This window comes from Myxocyprinus asiaticus, chromosome 28, assembly GCF_019703515.2.
Source record: "Myxocyprinus asiaticus isolate MX2 ecotype Aquarium Trade chromosome 28, UBuf_Myxa_2, whole genome shotgun sequence".
NCBI lineage: Eukaryota > Metazoa > Chordata > Actinopteri > Cypriniformes > Catostomidae > Myxocyprinus > Myxocyprinus asiaticus.
Window position 1 is genome coordinate 37,665,001 of NC_059371.1, and position 21,671 is coordinate 37,686,671.

The 21,671-nt window shown below is 37.1% G+C and overlaps 1 protein-coding gene across 1 annotated transcript in view; it reads left to right on the forward strand.

Moving 5' to 3' along the window:
• Positions 1–410: 410 nt before the first annotated feature.
• Positions 411–21,671, forward strand: part of dlgap4a (discs, large (Drosophila) homolog-associated protein 4a) — a 202,292-nt gene continuing 181,031 nt past the window's right edge. The window contains exon 1 of the mRNA XM_051659514.1: positions 411–501. The gene's annotated coding sequence lies outside the window, so the exon portion shown is untranslated. The remainder of the gene's footprint in view (positions 502–21,671) is intronic.

Here is a 21,671-nt window from a genome sequence, read left to right on the forward strand (position 1 = left end):
CAAGTATCTAATTGTTCAGAGATCTGAACTTCATGTTTTTAAATAATAATAATAATAATAATTTCTCATTCGAGAACTGAGCCAAAGCGATTGAGGAAAAACTGTAATAAACGGGATGTCCAGTCACACTGAACTTTAAGGTGTGGTATAAACTGAGACGCTTTTCACACCCGTCAAACATCTTCACATTCATCCAGTGGTTGATGTTGAGAGGACGGTCTCTTCCTCCTCCCAAAGCACCATCAGCGCTCGTCATGGAAACACGTCTTCCTCATTAAGTGATGTGATGCGCTCTCGTGCACCGGCCGCTCGCCGTTTGTCATCAGTCAGAGCAGACGAGCGCACACACAGTACCGGATTCTCACCCCGAGCTTCACGCGCATCACAAGAGGATGTACCGTGTTACAGGAGGGATCCGGCGGCGAGTGTTTTCGGGGGCCCGTCCGTGAGGAACACACAAGGACGGATCGGATAGTCGGAATTTTTGAGTCGATCTGTATGGTGAGTGAACCTGTCACGAACATTGACATGCCAAACACGCGACATGTGAATGAAACACGAGCGCGTGCACCGAGAATGGCTTCGTGTTGCTGTGAAACATGCATGTCAATTTCTGCTGCATCGGGTCTGACGCATTTTGCAGTTGTCTGGGTGCCAGGGGCCAAATGCTGAGGCATAATTCTGTGTCCGTTTGTTCAATCAGAATTGTGCTGTTGTGTTTTTTAGATTTTCGGTGAAGTTATTTATTTATTAAGGAGGCTATTTCCAGTAATGCAATGGTTGGACATGAGAATAACACAGGGTTGTTTGTTCCTACAGAAGGCTATTTTATGAAAGTTGTTTCATTTGAATTATGAACAGACAGTTATTGCATGTTTGTGATTTTATTAGACCAATTATACAGTAGCTATTTATATTTGTAAAAAAAAAAATAATAATAATAATAATAATAATAACAATAATATATATATATATATATATATATATATATATATATATATATATATATATATATATATATAATGTGTAACTGTAAGACTTCTCATATGAATGCTTTATAATGAACTCTATCATTTCATTGTCTAAGTAGTAGTTACTGTAAGAGATGCTGATATGTTTGTAGTGGATAGGTTTTTTATTTATTTATTTTTGTATTTATTTTGTGTCGAATTTGCTCCTGGTTAATTCTATTAGTTAAGTGACTGTGACTGACGTGCACAGAACTGGGGCAGCAGGGGCACAAGCCCCTGCCCCTTTCCTTAACAAATCTAAAGGTGCCCCGTTGGTCGTCCAGAATAAGGGGATACATTTGAATAATTCTATTAAAATAGTTAAATAAAACAAAATTAAAATCTCGTCATAAACTCACAATAACAGTAATAATGTGTTATGAGATTTCTTTGTAAATCGCGGGCATATTAAAGAAAATTAAGCGGAGGTGCCTTTAAGAGCACACGCTACAGCAGATCGGGGATGGATACCAATCGCAAGCGATCTCCCTATGCCCTATACTCACTCCGAACTGCAGAGTGCTTGAAGGGGGTACTCTGAAGGAAACATGGCATTACTGTATGTATGAATGTACCCTTCGCTAACAGTCTTGTGGAAGGGCCCTCCAAGAAAAGATTCATTTTCTCACTTTTGATTGAACGAGCTTTCGAGAGGCGTCCCCTCCCGCAGGAGTGCCCTTCAAGAAAGCAAAAAATGCAGTTTTGAATTCGCCCCGGAGCATCGAAGTCTGTTACCTCAGACGAGTAACAGGCCCTAAAGGGCAACAGAAACTCCACCGGCTGCCCTTACTCGCATGTTATACGTTATTCAAGGACCCTGTAGCATTCACAGAACACAGTCGATCGCCCCGCGCTTGCACTTTCTCACCACGCCTTCGCAACGTGCACCAGGTTACCAGGGTAATGCCATGGTACTGAATGATTGATCATGTTCATATTTCATGATACTGTCATGGTACTCCAAGGTACAAATACTATGGTTTTACTATGACACATGTCAAAAACATGGGGTTATCACAGACCATGTCTGAAAATAAATAAATAAACAAGTGTATTACCATGGTGCTTTTTGTGAGAAATATATATATATATATATATATATATATATATATATATATATATATATATATATATATTACTACTCATTTAAAAAATAAAAAAATAAAAATCAGTGTTATTTTTTATCCTTCCGCTCCTGTCCCTGCTAAGGTCTGTGCACGCCACTAGTTAATAATAATCACATTATTGTGCAAATTAGCGATATTTTTAGCATATGTATAAAATACAGATATTTTATCAGTTAAATGACTGTTGTGTGTGAAAATCCCAGGTGATCAGCAGTTACAGAAATACTCAAACCAGCCCATCTGGCACCAACAATCATGCCACGGTCCAAATCACTGAGATCAAAATTGTTTCCCCATTCTGATGGTTGATGTGAACATTAACTGAAGGTCCTGACCCGTATATGCATGATTTTATGCACCACACTGCTGACTCACGATTGGCTGATTAAGTAATAACATGGATGATTGTTGGTGCCAGACGGGCTGGTTTGAGTATTTCTGTAACTGCTGATCTCCTGGGATTTTCACACACAACAGTCTCTAGAATTTACTCCGAATGGTGCCAGAAACAAAAAACATCCAGTGAGCGGCAGTTCTGAGGACGGAAATGCCTTGTTGATGAGTTTTATGATGAACTGACAAAGTCTACGGTAACTCAGATAACCACTCTGTACAATTGTGGTGAGAAGAATATAATCTCAGAATGCTATTCTGAGATGCGGGTTGGTGCTGTTTTGGTGGCACGAGGGGGAGCTACACAATATTAGGCAGGTGTTTTAATATTGTGGCTGATCGTTGTAAGATAGCAATGTGTGAGGAACAGGGCAAAAAGTATGTGTTTAGGAACTGCTAATCTGCCATTTTACTTGTGATTTGAGTGAAAGAGAATAAAAGTCATTGTTGTAGCGCCTCTAGTGTTCAGTTTTCCAGGAAGCTGCCGCTGTACGCACATCAATCCACGTAAAAATTATTTCCAAAAAATGCAGGTATAGTAAGGTGATTCTATGAGACCAGGTTGGTTAATTTTTTCCTGTGAAACAAAAAGGGAGAATTTCTTAAGAATATTTACATTGTCAAATCTACCCCTCCACTGCACCTTTCAAATATAATTCTTGTGCTCATGTTTGGTGAAGTGAAACCTGGCACGGTTAGCCATTTTTTTCATCTTAACAACAAAGCAAAAAAGATTTAAGAGCTTAGTCTTTGAAAAACACCTTTTTGCTTTTTCATTGTCTGATGAACTAAGAACTTAAAGGCTTAAAGGAATAGTTCACCCAGAAATGAAAATTTGCTGATCATTTACTCACCCTCAGGCCATCCAAGATGTATCTGAGTTTCTTTCTTCATTAAAACATAATTTTTAAGACTTTTAGGATTTCATTTCAGGCCTCCTCCTCTAAACAATGCAAGTGAATGTCCTCCATTTTTTGATGGTCCAAAATGCATATTTAGGGTGCATCAAAATAATCCACACGACTCCAGACAAATAAAGGTCTTCTGAACCCAAACGGTTGATTATTTTTAGAAACAAAACAATACTTATATACTTTTTAACTACAAATTTTCGCTTCCGTACATCTCTGTGATGTGCACTCATTTGTAGTTAAAAAGTATATAAGTATTGTTTTGTTTCTCAAAATAATAAATCGTTTGGGTTCGGAAGAACTTTATTTGTCGACTGGAGTCGTGTGGATTATTTTGATGCACCCTAAATATGCATTTTGGACCGTCAAAAAATGGGGGACATTCACTTGCATTGTTTAGAGGAGGAGTCCTGAAATGAAATCCTAAAAGTCTTAAATTCTGTTTGATGAAGAAAGAAACAAATCTTGGATGGCCTGAGGGTGAGTGAATTATCAGCAAATTTTCATTTTTGGGTGAACTATTCCTTTAATGTTCTTTTCCATTTCTTTGTTTAATAGACACATGCACTAAAGAGAACCATATTGAATGTATATTTTTATCTCGTTTCATGGGCGTCTTTTGCTGCTGTCTCAAAGCCTGAGAGACACAGACTGCTGATGGATTCTCTTCTGTCACTAAACTGTAAGGAAAAACCAGTGAGTCATTTTTCCCAGCGTCCCAGAGCTGCCTGATTGAACACATATTGAGTGCTGTTTTACCCCCAGATGTTTTGTCCCTGTTTGGCGCGGGTCCAGTTGGCATGCAGGACTCTGATCTCTGATTGGTTCTCTCTGCAGGTATCTAATGGAGTGAAGGGCTCGGGTGTGTGTTTCTGCATTAGGGGCCCTACTGTTTTTGCAATCCAACAGGACCTTCTGTAATTAAAAGCCTGTTGTGACAATGGTTTGGGGGGTGGGGGGGGATTGAGGGAGAGAATATACCAGCATTTAAAACAAACATTAACGTTCGTCTTAATTAGAGTAACACCGGTGGGTCATCTGCACAGATTTAGATGATGGTGGCCACAGATGTGAGCTAATGCAGCTGCAGGCGGATGACCTTGGTACTTTAAGGCACAAAAAAAATAAACATTAGACAGCAGGCGCTTTTAATGAAACACTTTATATGTGTGATGTCAACAGGGATTTATCCTCTGGCTGTCTCGAAACATGCAATGCATTCAAAAGAGCAGGACATATAGTAAGTGTTAAATTCATATTTTAAATGCTTTACAAGTTTACAGGTTTGAACATCTTATCTTATTGTCATCATAATCATTAAGTCTCAGAATTGATGCTTTGGGGGAAAAATCAATGCAAGGAAATTATGGCAATACAGAGAGAGAGAGAGAGAGAGAGAGAGAGAGAGAGAGAAAGAGAGTGTGTGTGAGTGTGAGTGTGTGTGTGTGTGTGGGGGGGGGGGTTAACCATTTCACTGGGTGTGGGGGTTGTATGTTATTTAAAATATGTTATTTAACCTGTAAAGTTGTTTTAATCTTAGTTTTTACGGTCATTTTAGGGTTTACGGTGTATTGTCGTCATGGCAACGAAGTTGGAAATTTGGATATGAAATTGGATATAACTTAAAGAAAAGTTTAGTAAGTGATTTTCACACTGAAATTATGTTAACACGTATGTTGTTTACATCTTGTGGCTATACCTTTGAAACAGTGAGTATTTTTAACATTTACTAGCTTTTCCACTATTGGGCCAGTGCGAGCCAGGGCCATAAACTGGTCAGCCGGGGTCAATAGCCACGAGACTAAAATCACTCTGCATTCCCACCATCTGGCCAAAAGCTCTGCAGCATTGCCCTAAAACCCGCCTTTAATACGCCGCCCAAACATCACACACCCCACCCATTTTACAAGCCAAAACAAACACGCATGTCAACTAGTTATCTAGAATATTAAGTTTATATTGTATGGAAACGTTAGCTAAGTAGCAAGATAATTTAACATTGACAAATCACCGACATTAACTGCAATGGTGTCCTGAGTGGTCTCTCCACTAACAGCAGGACGATGTCCCAGCACACCGTCCATGATCTGGAACCATAGAAAGTTCTTGCTTTGGGCACCGCTTTGTCCATTGTGCATCTTAACGGATTTGTAATGTATCCGCAATTTTTTTCGCTGAGATGTAGGTTCATGACGTCACACAAATATGTTCGCACCTAGAGATGTACAAAGTTAGTGATAAACATTCACTTTTATTAAATGATATCAATCAATGAATCAAAGTTCCTACATTACAAGATATTAAAGCTTGTTTAACAAATGATTGCAGAGACTGGTGTACAAAACAGTAAATTAAACTCCATTTTGATGTTCATACATCTGTAGCACATATGCTATCTTAGCAGCATTGTTTATCAGTTGGGTTGCTAGGAAACAGTCAAACCCCTGTTATTCTGTTATTCCTTGTTTAAACATCATTTTCTAAGCATCTGGCAATGGAATTCCTTTATGGTCAGAGTTCGGAGAATTCAAGTAGGAATATCCCACATCCAACTTGAATGAAACACAGCACGAGTGTCTCGCTGAACTCCACCTTTGACATTGACCAGGCTCAATCCCCAGTTGGCCTTCATTGGCACAAGGGTAATTGCTGGGCCATTGACCCCAAATAAGCCCCGAGTAGGCACGATTAAGAATTGACAGTGGGGATGCAACTGGCCTTGGCACGCACTAGCCCGACTTCATTTGGCCCGACAGTGGAAACGCAGCTATTGTAAGTTCCTCAGTGTAACCCAGATTTTATTATATTTTTTAAGAAAAGGAGGGATCAGTCTAAATATAATATTCCTTCAATGCAAAAAAATAAATAAAATAAAATAACATACTTAATTTTTATGACCTCTGTGACTGATATCGTGTATGTTACACTGGCTTCCGCCTTCCAGCCATGCTCTTCCATTAAAAAGAGGTGCAATAGTCCAGATGTCCAAAGAACAAACTTTAATCTGGTTGATAGAAGTATAAGTACAAATGTATGGGTGTCTGTAGTTTCTAACAAATATAGAAATGTAGAAATACAATATGTTACAACATTATATAACCTTGCTGAATTAAGATATACATCTTTACATATATAAGTCACAGTTCTTATGAATATACATTTCATGAAACAGTGTGTTAAACTAATGACGAAGTTACAATAAGATTGCGCTGGTCAAATTGGCATCGTTAAAGCACGTATTAGATAAACACCATAATCCCTGCTTATTGACGAACATTCAGGTAATTTAAGAACACACAAATAAAAATAGGTACAAATGGCATTCTAACATATGACATCAACATTAGTTTCAATAAGTTTACATGGTATCACACCAAATGTGACTACAACTAGTAGTAAGGACGTAACGATAACAACAACAATAACATACACTTCTAACCTAAATAACCATAATGATTCAAGCATTTAACATTTAAAAATTACTTACTTGTCACTAACACACACAATACTGCCCAAATTATAACAAAGAACAGTCTCCACTCCGTCCCAAACGTGTACAATCTGGTCCAATATAACATGAACACAGATAGAATACACTGCCACCTGCTGGTTCAGTTGTATAACTTAGAGAACTTTGTACAACCTCTTTCTTTTTCAGTGGCTTTTGTGTTGCATGAGAAAGCATTGTCTACATAATTGGACTGGGCTTTTATAACGTCTTGTCAAGTTTTACCATGCAAACATAGGGCCCTATATTTAAGAGTGCTAACGTTAAGTGCAGTGCAATGCCATGAGTCATAAGCATTAAGTCAATGGGCACGGCCATGAATTTTTGGTATTCTCCTGCAAGCAAGTCTAGGAGTAAGTGGGTTTGGAGAAACCACACGCGCAACACACTAATGGACTGAGTCAAGTGCAATTTAATTCTGCAGTCCTTCTCCGGTTATTGCATCGTCTGCGTCCTATTATATAGTCCATTCCCTCAAGCACCAGCGAGATAAACAAAGACAGCAAATTCACAAGAAGCTGGATGTGTAAACAGACTGTATACAATGAATTAGAAGAATAAAAAATATGAACGCTCCTTTTGTATCTTTAGAAAATATTATTCTCATTTATTATTAGTTTTATTAGTATTATTGATCATTTTCATCTACTGACACACAAATCATGTCTAGTATTAATTGTGATTGTATCAGCACACATTTCACTTCTAAAAAATGTAACCAAAAATATTTCTAAATCTAAATTACACTTCAAATGAAACAAAAATACAATCAAAATAACGAAATGTTAAAAAAATCCAAACATTTTATTCTCTCCAACTTCTTTCAATGGCACCATTTGCAATAACTTAAAAATCACTCTGTGACAACAGGTGGCAAAATACCAATACAAATTAGATCATAAATACAATTGTAAATATAAACATAATACAACCCCAATTCCAAAACGTTGGGACAGTATGAAAAATGCTAATAAAAACAAAAAGTAGTGAGTTGTAAATAATATTCACCCTTTGCTAAATTGAAAACATTACAACTACACATAATATGGCGTTTTACCTTGTGAATTGTCAAACAGTTGAGGCAGTCATGCCATAGCATATAAGGTGCCTCCAAAAACAGCCTAGTTCTTCAAGAGCAAGGATCTTTAGAGTCTTGTCAATTTGCCAACAGATGCTTCAGCAAATAATCCAGCACTTTAAGAACAATGTTCCCCAAAGACAAATTGGAAGGATTTGGGGCATTTCACCCTCTACAGTGCACAATATAGTTAAAAGTTTCAAGGAATATGGTCAAATCTCAGTGCGTAAAGGGCAAGACGAAAACCACTTCTGAATGCATGTGATCTCTGATCCCTCAGACATCACTGTCTTAAAAAAACATCATTCATCTGTAATGGATATCATGAACATGGGCTTGGGATTACTTTAGTAAACCTTTGTTAGTCAACACCATTTGCCGCTGCATCAAGACTTTACTATGCAAGCAGAAGCCCTACATCAACACTGTCCAGAAGCACTGCCGACTTATCTGGGCTCGGTCTCATCTTAGATGGAAAGTAGAACAGTGAAACTGTATTTTTTGGTCTGATGAGTCCACATTTCAAATAGTTTTTGAAAAACATAGACGTCGTGTTCTCCGGGCCAAAGAGGAAAAGGACCATCCAAGCTGTTATTAGCGTCAGGCCAAATAAGCAGAGAGTGCGGGTGCTAGATTGGCCTGCCTGCAGTCCTGACCATCTCCAATTGAGAATGTGTGGTACATTATGAAGCGCACAATACGGCAATGAAGACTCTGTACAATTGTCCAGTTAAAGACCTACATAATGGATGAATGGGGGGAAATTCCACTTTTTAAACTTAACAAACTTGAGTCTTCAACACCTAAATGCTTAATAAGTGTTATTGAAGGAATGGTGACGTTTCACAGTGGTAAACACTTGACTGTCCCAACTTTTTTGGAGCGTGTTGCAATCATCTGATTTGAAATTACTGTACTTTTAAAAAAAAAAAAACAATGAAATTCAAAAGGTAAAACATCATATAATGTTTAGTTATAGTGCTTTCAATAAAGCAAAGGGTGAATATAATTTACAAATCACTGTTTTGTTTTATTAGCATTTTTCATACTGTCCCAACTTCTTCGGAATTGGGGTTGTAATAATGATTGAAAAATAAACATGATTTATAGATAGTTTAACACAAATCTCATACATTTTTGGTTCATAAGACGGATACAACTCAGGGACATAATTTGATGTTCCACTAGTATATTTTCAGAGTTTGGACATGAACTTTATTACCACCTGCTGGTGGAATCGCCAAACTGCAAATGTGAGAACTGAATTTAGACTTTGCGCTGAAATCAGAGGTGGTATTAAAATGTCTTAGCGCAATGACCTGTTTCTCAGGAAAATAGCAAATTGCGCATTGCGCTACATCATTACCATACAATACACCCACAGTTTGCGTGGATACACACACAGAAAGTGCAAACGCTCTCACCCACGCCCACTTGCGCTTTGCACTGGCACGAAAATTGCACTTAGAATTAGCGTTCACACTAAAAATTGGATAAGACGTAGCGCACGGCCGTTACGTGTAGTGCTGCGCTTTGCTCACACACGAAAATAGAGCCCATAATGCACAATAACACATCCTGTAAAGACTTATGATGCAAATACAGTGGCTTCCGTTGACATTATTTGCATCTTTATGGGGAAAGAAACATTTATTATCTCTCCAACCAGACTGCGTGGCAAGAACAGGCCTTATGACATCAAAATTGACCTTATATTGAACTGTTTACATCATCAGTGGCCACATCGGTTTTACCACTCCCAGTGGATATGAGAGGAACATGACTGTAAACGGTCTTCATGGCAAGTGTGGTGGACCCTTCCCGCTTTGATTAACAGGTGTAATAAATACACTCATAAGTGTCACGAGTGATTGATTGTTTACATCAGAGAAATGGGCCATGAAATGGTGAAGTAACGAATGTTGTTTTGTGCAGGCTGATGCTCTGGAGGGGGTGGGGGATTGTTGGATTGAGTTTTGTTGCAACTGGCAGTGACTGATGTGTGCATATGTTCGTTCATCTATCTAATCACATTCCGAATAAACTGAGGCAAAATGCTCAGAATAGACGGAGATCAGTGGTTCTCAACAATGGGTCCGGGGCACACTAGGCCCTCAAGATGACTTCAAATCACAAGCTCAAGATTGAATTCGATTACAATTAATTTGGGCATTTTACAAGTATAATGTCCATTTTGCATGAATATAAAATACATTTTCTTTCATCCATGCTAAGTGTGATTACAATTAAATGTTTATTTTTAGGTATTTTTGATAAACAACTGGCTGTAAAGAACAGAAAGGGTATAAAAAGAGACATTATTTACAGACAAATGGATTGCATGGTTCTCGTCTTGGACACACATTACACAGTACGTGTCAAACCAAACTTTTTCTGTCAGCATGGAGTGAAAAGAACTCGGTGCTGAACTTTTTTGCCACAATATTGCTCAACCGTTTTGTAAAATCTGAAAATGTACCACCTAGAAGTTAATAACAGACATTTTTAGTCACATAGCAAAAAATGTGATTGCATACGCAAGTGATTTACTCGCATTGTAGAGGGTTGCACATAGAGTAAGAAATCGATCTTGGGATTTAAAAAAACTATTTTGAGATAATTTAAATGAAGCTCGAGATTAATCAGAAAATTGACAATCTTACCCAGTCCTAGTCTACTAACACTCAGTTTCTTCTATTTGACTCAGAATGAGTTACCAATATAAATCTATAACTGGTTTAATTTGTATGGATGTTCATACAGATTCTGCATACAACTAAACCGCAAGGGTTTTCATGTAATGATAAACACTCTGGAACCATGGGACGCTATTTGCTCATGACATTTTTTTACGAAACTGACGTCTCTATGCTTTACATTACTTCTATGGCCCTACAATGAAGTAAAGGAGAAGTTCTTGTTGCACAAAGCACAAGTCCGGTTAAGATAATTGAGAAACAAGATCAATAAATAATCGTACTATATTACAATTTTGAATCACAACATAAAGAATTGCAATAGTATCATATTGTGACCCAGATATCGATATAATATAACATACTGTTGTGCTGATTCCCATGCTGAAATGTTGTTGGTTGTCTTATATGTCATTTAGGCAGTTCCTTCCTGTCTTAGTGGGCAGTTCTTCACCAGAATATACTACAAAGTGGACCAGACTTTATGTTGATAGTCCAATCACTCTCTACACTAGACTAGCATTATGTCTATGAAAGCCCATCTAGGCTATTTGAGTTAGCCATCCAAACACCTAAAGTTACATTATGACAAGATAAAGAACTGATTCAGCTAATTGGAAGATTTATTAAAGGTGGCATGGAAGATTCAGGCAAAATGTCTGTTCCTAACCTTAAAAAGACCCAAGCATAATCTATTTGAAGTGAAAATGCTAAAATAACCATAGGCATATGTCTTACATTACTAGCCATGGAGGCCTAGCTATATTGACATTTGTGGAAGATTCAAGACTTGGCGTTTTAATACACATAATTGATGGCATTATCTCTACAGGCTATTTACTCTATGAATAACTGAATATCAGTGCTGGGTAGTAACAAAAACCAAGTACTTGTATTTGGATTACATTACATTTTAATATACTCGTAATCGGACAACAGTTACTTTTTGTAGATTACATGATTACATATTAACAAGGCAACAGCAGTAAATTGTCAATAATTTATTGATAATTTTCATACCAATATCATCACATTCTTACCCCGAAGCGCAATAGTCTCACAGATGAACATTTTGAGCATGTGCTCCTTTTACATTACAACAGTAAAATATGCACCTCAACTAAGGAATAGGTGATGAACTATTAGTAATTAGTAAGGGTTAAATGTGTGTCAGAGTTTTGAGCTGTTAACTTTAACCTAGCAGTGTCATTGCTGTTGATTTCAGGTTCATTACTGTTTGCTCATGTAATGTTTCTATTGTTTTTTGCACTTAAATTGAACTAGATATGTTTTAAAGAAATTTTTATTATTTCTTACTACCTCACCAATGGTGTGCAGCTCACACATTAAACTTAATTGCTTCAAATGATCTAGTGGAATGGAATGTACTTTATTGTCCCCGTTGGGGGAAACTTGGGGTGGACTCAATAGGATGCCATGTCTAAGGGTCCTGCTCGCAGGGTACACAATAGTTCAACGATATGGAACAAAGCCCATTGCTCAATTGTTGCTGCTGATGCAGTGGGGTCCACTGCATGAAACTTGACATACAACACAATTGTTCCTTGTGTGTCTCTGTGGAACTCTGCTGTTTTAAAATATTCTTGCTGTTCAAAAGATAATATCTTGCACCTCATCTTTGGAATAGGCGATGGATGGATTATTTAATTCATGTAATGCTTAATGCACTTTTATAAAATGTCAACCCTAACCCTAATGTCATAAGGAGCACTTTTTGTGAGGCTCTTTTTGTCAGTAATAAAGAATGGAATACATTTTCTTCCTCTTTGTGCTTTTATGTTAAAATGATTACCCTACTTAAATGCATGTGACATAAAATAAAATAGAATTAGATTGAAAGTAATCCAAAAAAGTAATCCAAACGTAATCTGATTAGATTACCACAAATGTATTAGATTACGTTACCGATTGCATTTTTTGTCATGTAATTTGTAATCAGTACCGGATTACAATCCACAAGTAATCCGCCCAGCACTGCTGAATACAGTATACTGTATGATAATCACATAAACCCTTGGGTGCTTAACAGTGGTTAAGATACTGTGTTAGAGATTGCTGAATATTTATAAAACTCATCATGTTTTCTACTGAATATATTCACATTTGCATGCTAGTTGCTTAGCATAAAGTGTACAAGACCTATTAACAGAAATAAACAAACATTATTTAAAGTGAATATTTCAAGTATGATTGTTGAGTGTGTTTTAGCTACATGACAATGCTATTTGATTAGAACATAAAGGGTACAACAGACTTAAGGTGCATCCCAAACCGCACACTTCTGCACTATTCTACGTCATTTTATAGTATAAGCAATTCGAGTAGTGTGTTAACACTGGAAATGCAACAAAAAGACGTGTACTATAAGTTCCCAGATGATGCAATGTTGGACATTTCATGCACTCAGCTCTCGTGGTTTGCCCAACATAGCAGAAGGGGCCGTGATGCTGGCCTGACAAAACAATTGTAAATAATGGGGAATATAGCAGCTAGCGAAACTTCAGTGAAGACAGCACCTTACAAATGTAAGTTAAAAGCGCTTTACCATCACCCCACACTGTGTGAAATATGTACGTTTGAGATGCAATTGTAGAACTGAGGTTGGCTAACGTGCAAAAGCTAGCGGCAACACATCACATTAGTTTGAAACGTCACTTCCTTCAGCTGTTAAACAGTGAATGCTTCTCTAGAGTAAAAAAACAAAACAAAACAAAAAAACATTAAGTGATCCATTTGGCATGATGCTATACATTGTAAATGTATACACTACATGGCTGTGTGCATAGTGTATTGTATTTTGTAAGTGCATATTTAATAGTGCACCTGGGACACAGCTTTATAAACAAATATAAACTTTATTTAAAGGTGCAATATGTAATATATTTACTGTACTAAAGCATAAAATTATCATAATACTGTATGTTATCAGTGATTTAGGAAACATGCTAAGTTGAAATACTGGCTTCTCCGAAAACAATGCTACAGCCAGTATATTCTACTTTGAAATGTCCATTCCAGGCCGGAATTTCTGTTTGTGTTTTGGTCTGTGTGATCCCGCCCACTGCCCATTTCCCAATAGTATTTCGACAACCCAGGTTGCCAAAGGCAAACACAGTGCTCTGCAGCCATGGAAGCCAGCAAAACATCAAGCTAACATTGACAGAGTTATAAAAAATCCACATGAGCTGGTTTATAATTTGCAAACAATAAAAACATTGCAAATGTATACAATAGCAGATCAACTTACAGTGTAAGGCTTGTCGCTTGCCATTGTCAGTTTGCTCGTTCCTGTTGCGTGTCCTCAACCTGGCAACCCGCTTGAGCTTTGAGTCTGGGGAGGAGGGGGCGGGGGAGACAACTCTCTCTAATATTTTGAATTTGGACTGCAGTACCCATTTTAAACGCTTGATGTCAGTGTTACATATTGCTCCTTTAAAGTATAAATATCATTTTAGGCACAACTATGATGGTTGAGTATGTTTTAGCTACATTAGCATGTTATTTGATGCTTAGCATAATGGGTACAATAGACTTATTCTGAACACATATATAAACTTTTTTAAAGTATAAATATAATTTCAGGCATAAATATTATAGTTGAGTGCTGTTAGCTACGTGAACTTGCTATTTGATGCTTAAAATAAAGGGTAGGCCTACAATAGACTTTTAAATAGAAGTATAAATTTTATTTAAAGTAGAAATATAATTTTAGCCATAACTAACGAGTGTTGAGTGTGTTTTAGCTTCATTAGCATGCTATTTCATGCTTAGCCTAAAAGCTACAACACTAAACATATGCTAAATTTGATTTTATTACTGTTATAAAGGCCACATGGCTGCTTCTGAATCTTGAACCCATAAAGAGCACATAAAACATGACTGAAAGTTGTCTTTATCGCTGTAATGTGTATTTTTTGTCCTTGAGGATGTATTTTTAGATACTTTGATGCTGTAGGGCTTTTTTTCTGAAACTGACAGTTATATTTCCCATGAAAACAAACACTTACACACTACAGCAGTCAAGGGAGAACGATTTGGCTGAGAAACCAGGTCCCTGTTCTTCATATAATCCTTTATACTGTAAGTGTTACAGACTGGATATGTCAGAACTTCTTTGACCATAACTTGAGGGATATACAGTCTTATTACATGGCTCTTTGGAATACTTGATTCTGATTGATCAGTTGCATCATTCTGTGATCAAATATTTTTGTTAAATTGCTAAACTAGCTGAGACCAGCAAACCACCTCAGGCTGGTATAAGATGCCTCTTCAGCAGGGTCATCACCAGCAAGGCAACTCTTATTGAGATGAAAGGGAATGCCAATGAATAACTCTCTCCAGGTATTGTAGACCTCCTTTGTTTTGATCTGAGGTCAGTTCACAAAAGTTCTCTGTTATATTCCTGGGTGTTTTTTATATCGGTGATCACTGCCCTTTGTAAAGCTCTGACGCTTTAGGACATTTTCTGTCAGCTGTGATATCTCTCTTTTTTTTGTTCTCTGGAGAATAGACTGTCCTATAAAATAAGACATCACTCTCTAGCTCATTGGGTAAGAAGACTGTTTTGTGCAGCACGAGAGCTTTTAACAATCTGACAGCGACAACGCTTCATTTACTATCATTTTAGCAATACAAAACACATGATGTTTTCTCCGAGAAGATTGTGTGAAAGCTGGTGAAGATTAGCAGGTGTTTCCAAAGTGCCACAGTCCCAATGATGTTTTGCAGATTAAAAGTTAAAGTGTACGTTGTTTTTTCGGTTCCGCATGCGATATGTCTGGCGCACAGTGCACGTGGGACAAATTTCGTCATCAGCACAGTATGCACACCTATGTTTTTATTTGTATTTATTTTGTATAGACATTTTTTATATATTATTATATTTGTATATATTATATATTATACTCTTTTATATATTTATAATATATTTTTACATTATATAAATATTTTAGATTTTTTATATGTGTATATAAAATATTGTTATTTTATATAAGTATTTTATACATATTATAATCTTACAAATATTTTTTTATTTTATATATATACATATATATATATATATATATATATATATATATATATATATATATATATTACAAATTTAAATATATTATTATGTTATTGTTAAATAAATTTAATAAAATAAATGTTATATTTTATATATGTAAATTGTATTTTATATAATTTAAAAAAAATGTTTTTATGTATACTGTAGTTTATGTGTGCCAGTTGAATTTGTCAACTGGCCATGATTCAGCTTGTAAAAACAGACACTCATAGTCTAGGGTTTTTTGCTTTTACAAAAAAACAATTCTAAACTTATAATTCTAAACGTCTACTATTAAGAAATTTGTTTTTGTATATCTAAATAAAATGCTATTTTTTAAAACCAACTCTGCTTTGTAGGTGTTCATAAAACATATATCAAGTCAACTAAGATATAAATATATCATAATATCAAGTCATAAACATAGTTCCAGTGTTTTGTATGTTAACATTTCTGCTGTTTCATCCCATCAGTCGAATCCTCAGTGCACTTGTGTGAATGCTCCTTAAAGGGATCGTTCACTCAGAAATATGACTTTTGTGTGACTTTAACGCTTTTGACTTACTTTCTTCCATGGAACACAAAAAGGAGATGTTAGGCAGAATGTTAGCCTCAGTCACCTTTCATTTTCATTGTATGGAAAAAAATAGCAGCATCAACATTCTTCCAAATATCTCATCTTGTATCCCATTAAAGAAAGAAAGTCATATGCTTTGGAATGACATGAGGGTGATTAAACGATGATAGAATGTTCATTTGTGAGTGAACTATCCCACTAATTCATCTTCCTTTTTTATTTCAGTGTCTCGCAGGATGAGAAAGGGAGACAGATAAAGCGAGACCATGAGGAGACAAAAATGGAGAGTAGATTATTGAAGTTTAATTGAATGAAGGGGGCTGGTGAAGAGAAATGAATGGGGCTGGTGGCACATTACAAAATCAGACTCACATTTCTGCCGTGTTTGTCATGTTTGACAGCATTTGCGTCCCTGTCTTCATTTCTAGACAGAAGGATCTGTGCGATAACTTCCTGTAAGTACCCCCCGCTCGTGACCTTGTCCAATCAGACGCCTGCCGAGCACGTTCACTGACACATTTGCATGTTAAAAGATGCGACAACCTCAGGGGACGTTTTGTCCCCCCACAGCTATTAATGACTCCTTATCCCTGGGTAATTAATTAGCTTCCGAGTGGAAGCAATGCAGCGTGCAGTACTACCAGATGTTTGTTCTATTTACAACCGAACACAATTTGACTGCACAGTTGCAAGTGACTCCAGCCTGTTGGGGTTTTCCTAATTGTGTAATTGCGCCTCCGGCGATCAGTATGACAAATGCTTCTACATGTGATGTGTGAGTGAACGCGGGCCCCCTGGAAGGGCCCTTATTGCATTATGAAGACGTGCACCACAGCAGGGCTTTAGTTGTGGCTAATTTGCTTGGCTATGTTGCATTGAAACATGCAAGTTCAGTTGGGATATGACAAGATGGGCTTTGTTCGGAATGGAATACTAGCTTACTACCTATGTGAAACAGTTGGCATTATGCAACAAAAAAAGATTTTAACAGTAGTATGTTGCATGTGAGTGGCGTCCAGTTAGCATTTTGGAAATAAAAGTGGTTATTTGCATACTCTGCACAGTACAGTATACAGTATATAGTATATAGTATGTAGTGTATACTGTAGTACAGTATAAAGTGACACCAAAAACTATTTTCACATTTTTGTATGGAGGACTAGGTGTGCCACTTAAAAATGAAATGAAGAAATCAATTATCAGTTTATTTGTAGTTAATTCAGAATACAAATGTACATATATAAATTACTTTTTAAATTGACAAATTAATAGACATTTAAAACTGACTATTTATTTAATGTTTTAAAATGTAGTTAAATATAACAAAGTAATAAATTAATAAATCAATGTTAATTTGACAAATAAATAAACACATGTAAAACTGTTTATTTAATTCCTGATTTAAAATGTAGATAAATCTAACAATAAAATAATACATGTATAAATTGTTTTTAAATTGACATTTTTTTATGTTTTAAAATGTAGATAAATCTAAAAATAAAATAATAAATTAATAATTTTTAAATGCAAATTTTTTATTCATTTCGAAAAAGCATTTGCCAATTGCTTTTCTTTATCCATTTGCCAATCGAGTTAAAAAATGCCATTGGACAGTTCACTTGTGGTGGTGACCAATGAACTTTTGAACTTAGATTTAAGCCACACCCCCTCTCCCATGTGCCACTTGAAGTAGATGTAAGACGGCCTGTCATTGGACAACTCTTGTTTGTTCGTGAAGTAGGAGCACGAGCAGTTTATGTGCTCCACGATGCCCACAAATGTCAAAAAAGCCTATCACCATTATCATTAATGATGTCACCACTGATGTTATATTTTTAACAGTAGGTGTATCTATCTTCTTTATGTGTAATGTTTTGCTTGAAAAGTGTTTTTGTGCTGTATTTCTTTAAAGTAAATATCACTTGGTTTGATGTTTTGTTATAATGCAATGACATTAATGCATTTTGTGTGGCTTGGACAATTTTCTAAGTGTCTAAATACTTTTTGGGGCCACTGCAGAAATAGTAAGAGTATCATGTAGTATGTAGTAAATTAGTATGTTAGTTTTCTATTCCAAGTAGTATTCTAGGCTCTTCCTTGTCCAACCAGAATCAAATATATTTAGTGTGTCACATTTCAGCACTCATATATTCAAATTGGCGCATTTCTGTTTCCAGACAAGCTCTAATAAGCAAAGCATGATGCACACTAGCATCTGGGCCGTTCGACTGGCTGAACATCCATGTTCCAGTACAGAGCTTCTGAAAGACGAAATGTCGCCAACTCCATTCAGCTGAAATTCAAGCTCTTAAAATCCCTCTGAGATGGGCTTCTTTCTCTGATATTTCCATTTCAACATATTCATTGCTTTCTGAGTAAAGCGACTCACAGTTGTTGCATGCAGTCAGAATGTGCGATAGATGCAGGTAACGCAATTAGAAAATATGACTTCCATTAGAAAGAAAAATCTCAAATGAGATCTCTTTAATATCACAAAGTCTGCAATCAGAAGTCAGAGATCTCAATGTGAACTCAGTGATTTAAGCTATGCTATGTACATTAATGTTATAGCTGTATACTCTTACTTTATGTCAGCAGTTGCATCATTTGTTTCAATCTTTCCAAAAGAATTATAGGAGAGACACATCTGTGACTAAGTTGATACGTCTCATGAGCTATGAAGGAGGAACCTCTGAGCAATACAATTTTCCTGGCAAACAAAGAACCAAACGTTTGGAAGAATGCAACAGTCTGTGCTATAAAAAGGTAATCTGGGATTTAACAGCGTTCTCTGTGTCTCATTGTAATGGAAGGAACAGTAGTGTGAAACAGAGAACACAATTAACTGAAATATCCTGCTAGGATAAAAGAATGCAAGTCAATCGCACAATGCAAAGGCTGTGGTTAAACGCAGGAGGAAGTGTTGTATGGCATTTCAAAAGCAATTTGTATAGTATCAGAGAGAGGAAATAATTAGTAAGTGAAACATTGAGACGTTAGCGATTGGTTCAGTTTGGGCAAAGGGATCTATATATTAGCCACAGAGATCTTGTTTTTATAAACAGCAGTGATTTTAACAGAGTTGTAGAGCAGATCTGATATTCAATAAAAATACGAAAAATATTATGGTAAACTCGCGACTCAAGGGGTGGTGGTCAGCGTCAATACTCGCTGAGCTAGTCAGGCCCCAGTTTATTCATTCATTAATTTTTATAAAATATACTACTGATTACAACAAAACTAATAATGTTTATATTTAACTACATGTTGTCATAAGAACAACCACTCAGTAATTACAGTCTTACAAGCATAGGCCTATATAACACGGTTCTTGGTTAATTTAGAGTCGGACATGACAAAATTACTTACTTGAGACAGATTAATTCAGTAACTGATTCATAAGCACATTTCATTCAATGAAGAGTCACCTACCTGATTGTTCGTCGGGAACTGGATTACGCTGGTCACGCTTTACTGTATATTTTTGATTCGCTACCAGCTTATAAGACTCTTTCATTCAGGAATCGAATAGTACTGGTTGTGGTAGATTTTGACTCGTGAAAAAGAACCGGCTCATAAAGGCCCGGCATACTTTAAACGCAATCAAAGAACGAACTGGTGTGACGTCATTTAAAAACAAAATCTGACCAAAGTGAACATGTTTTTGAGTTCATTTCAGTGGTACGTAACAGCTCGCCAGGGCGAACTTTCAGGAAAACTTTGTACCAGTTGCTAAACACCTTACTGCCACTGGTCCTGGAGCTTCACCTACTTTGAGGTAGAGGTCTTCACGGGTCCACCCTAACCTGAGGACCCGAGACCCGACCCGGGACCCGTAGGGGTTCGGATCCACATTTTCTACAGTCAGCCGGGTCCGGGTCGGGTCCCATTCTATTGCTGCGGGTCCCAGGTCTGTTTATTTGTAATACCTGAGTCGATCCGAGAAGACCCGGCCGTGATCAGACAACGCTGATGATGATGGTGCTGTGTGTGTGTGATGTAACTGGCAACATTGTAAAATTAGGATGAGAAAGTGCGGGCCAGGAAATAAGGTGAAAAATGGAGCGGAGCCACAACAAGCTGAGTGACATCAGAGGCAGTGGAGTTAAGGCACACTATAGCAAATTAGCAATGCTAAAATTAGCATAACGTTAGCAGCCGTGGCAATGAACGAGCAATCGTTATTATAGTTTAAAAGGGCAAACAGTCGAAGTTATCTTATGCGAGATACAAAAAAACTGCAAAGCTGATTCTAAACAAGTTGCGTTTGTCATCCGTCACCGTGACAGCATGTGCACATTTGAAGCTGAAATAATGAGTGATTAGCTATGCTGTTTCAATCAGCAAGAGAGGAATCACAGAAAACCTGGATTTACCAACTTTCTTGGCAAGGAGGATGGATTATATGTGTCACGGCCAGGCACAGGGGAGAAGGCTACTAACGTTACATTAGGTAAAACACAGTTTTACGAATGTTTTATTTTCACAAATTGAATCGGTCTCGATCGGTCAGTGTCTCCCGGCCGAGTCCAGGTCCGGGTCCCAGCTTTCAAATAATAGACGGGTCTGGTTTGGGTCCGGGTAGTACATTTCCGGGTCTCTTTGTGTTCGGGCACAAATTTTTGGACACGTGAAGACCTCTACTTTGAGGCCGACAGCCAATTCCGACTGCATTGATCAGTCAGTTAAAATCAGTCAACATGAACACCACACTGTGCAGAGTTATTTACGAGCTGGTGCAAATTTACCCGTATGATCTGTATGATCATTTGCGTAGAGACATTTTTCAGGAACATGTCATGCAAATATTTTTTTCCCATTTAGTCTACAAAAGGAATAAAATCTACTCAAATACTCTTTAAGTGCCCATTCACTCTGTTTGATGTGCGGGTTTACTCATGTGCCATCTGCAGGGAGTTTCAGTAGTGGAATGCACAGTTGAATAGCGCTGCAGCAATCAGCCTATTTTAGTACAGCGTTCATCCGCACTGGCAAAAGTACGCTCCTTCGAGAACCGATAATGAAAGTCAGTAATCATTCATCCCCCGTTTTCTCGGTTTTCAACTCTCTCTGGGCGAAAGATTCAGACCGCTCTTGAAGCGTGCACATAGACACGCTGCCTCAGCGCTGGTCAGGATGAACTGTCAATTGTGATTACTGGATTACGTTTTCTTTTTATATTGCTGGGGCATTTTTCCTTCCACAGGTACGAATCCTTGTAATTACCATCTTTTAAAATGACTTTATTATGTAGAATATGTCTCCAAAGCAGCATGAAACGTTGTGAGATGTAATTGCCA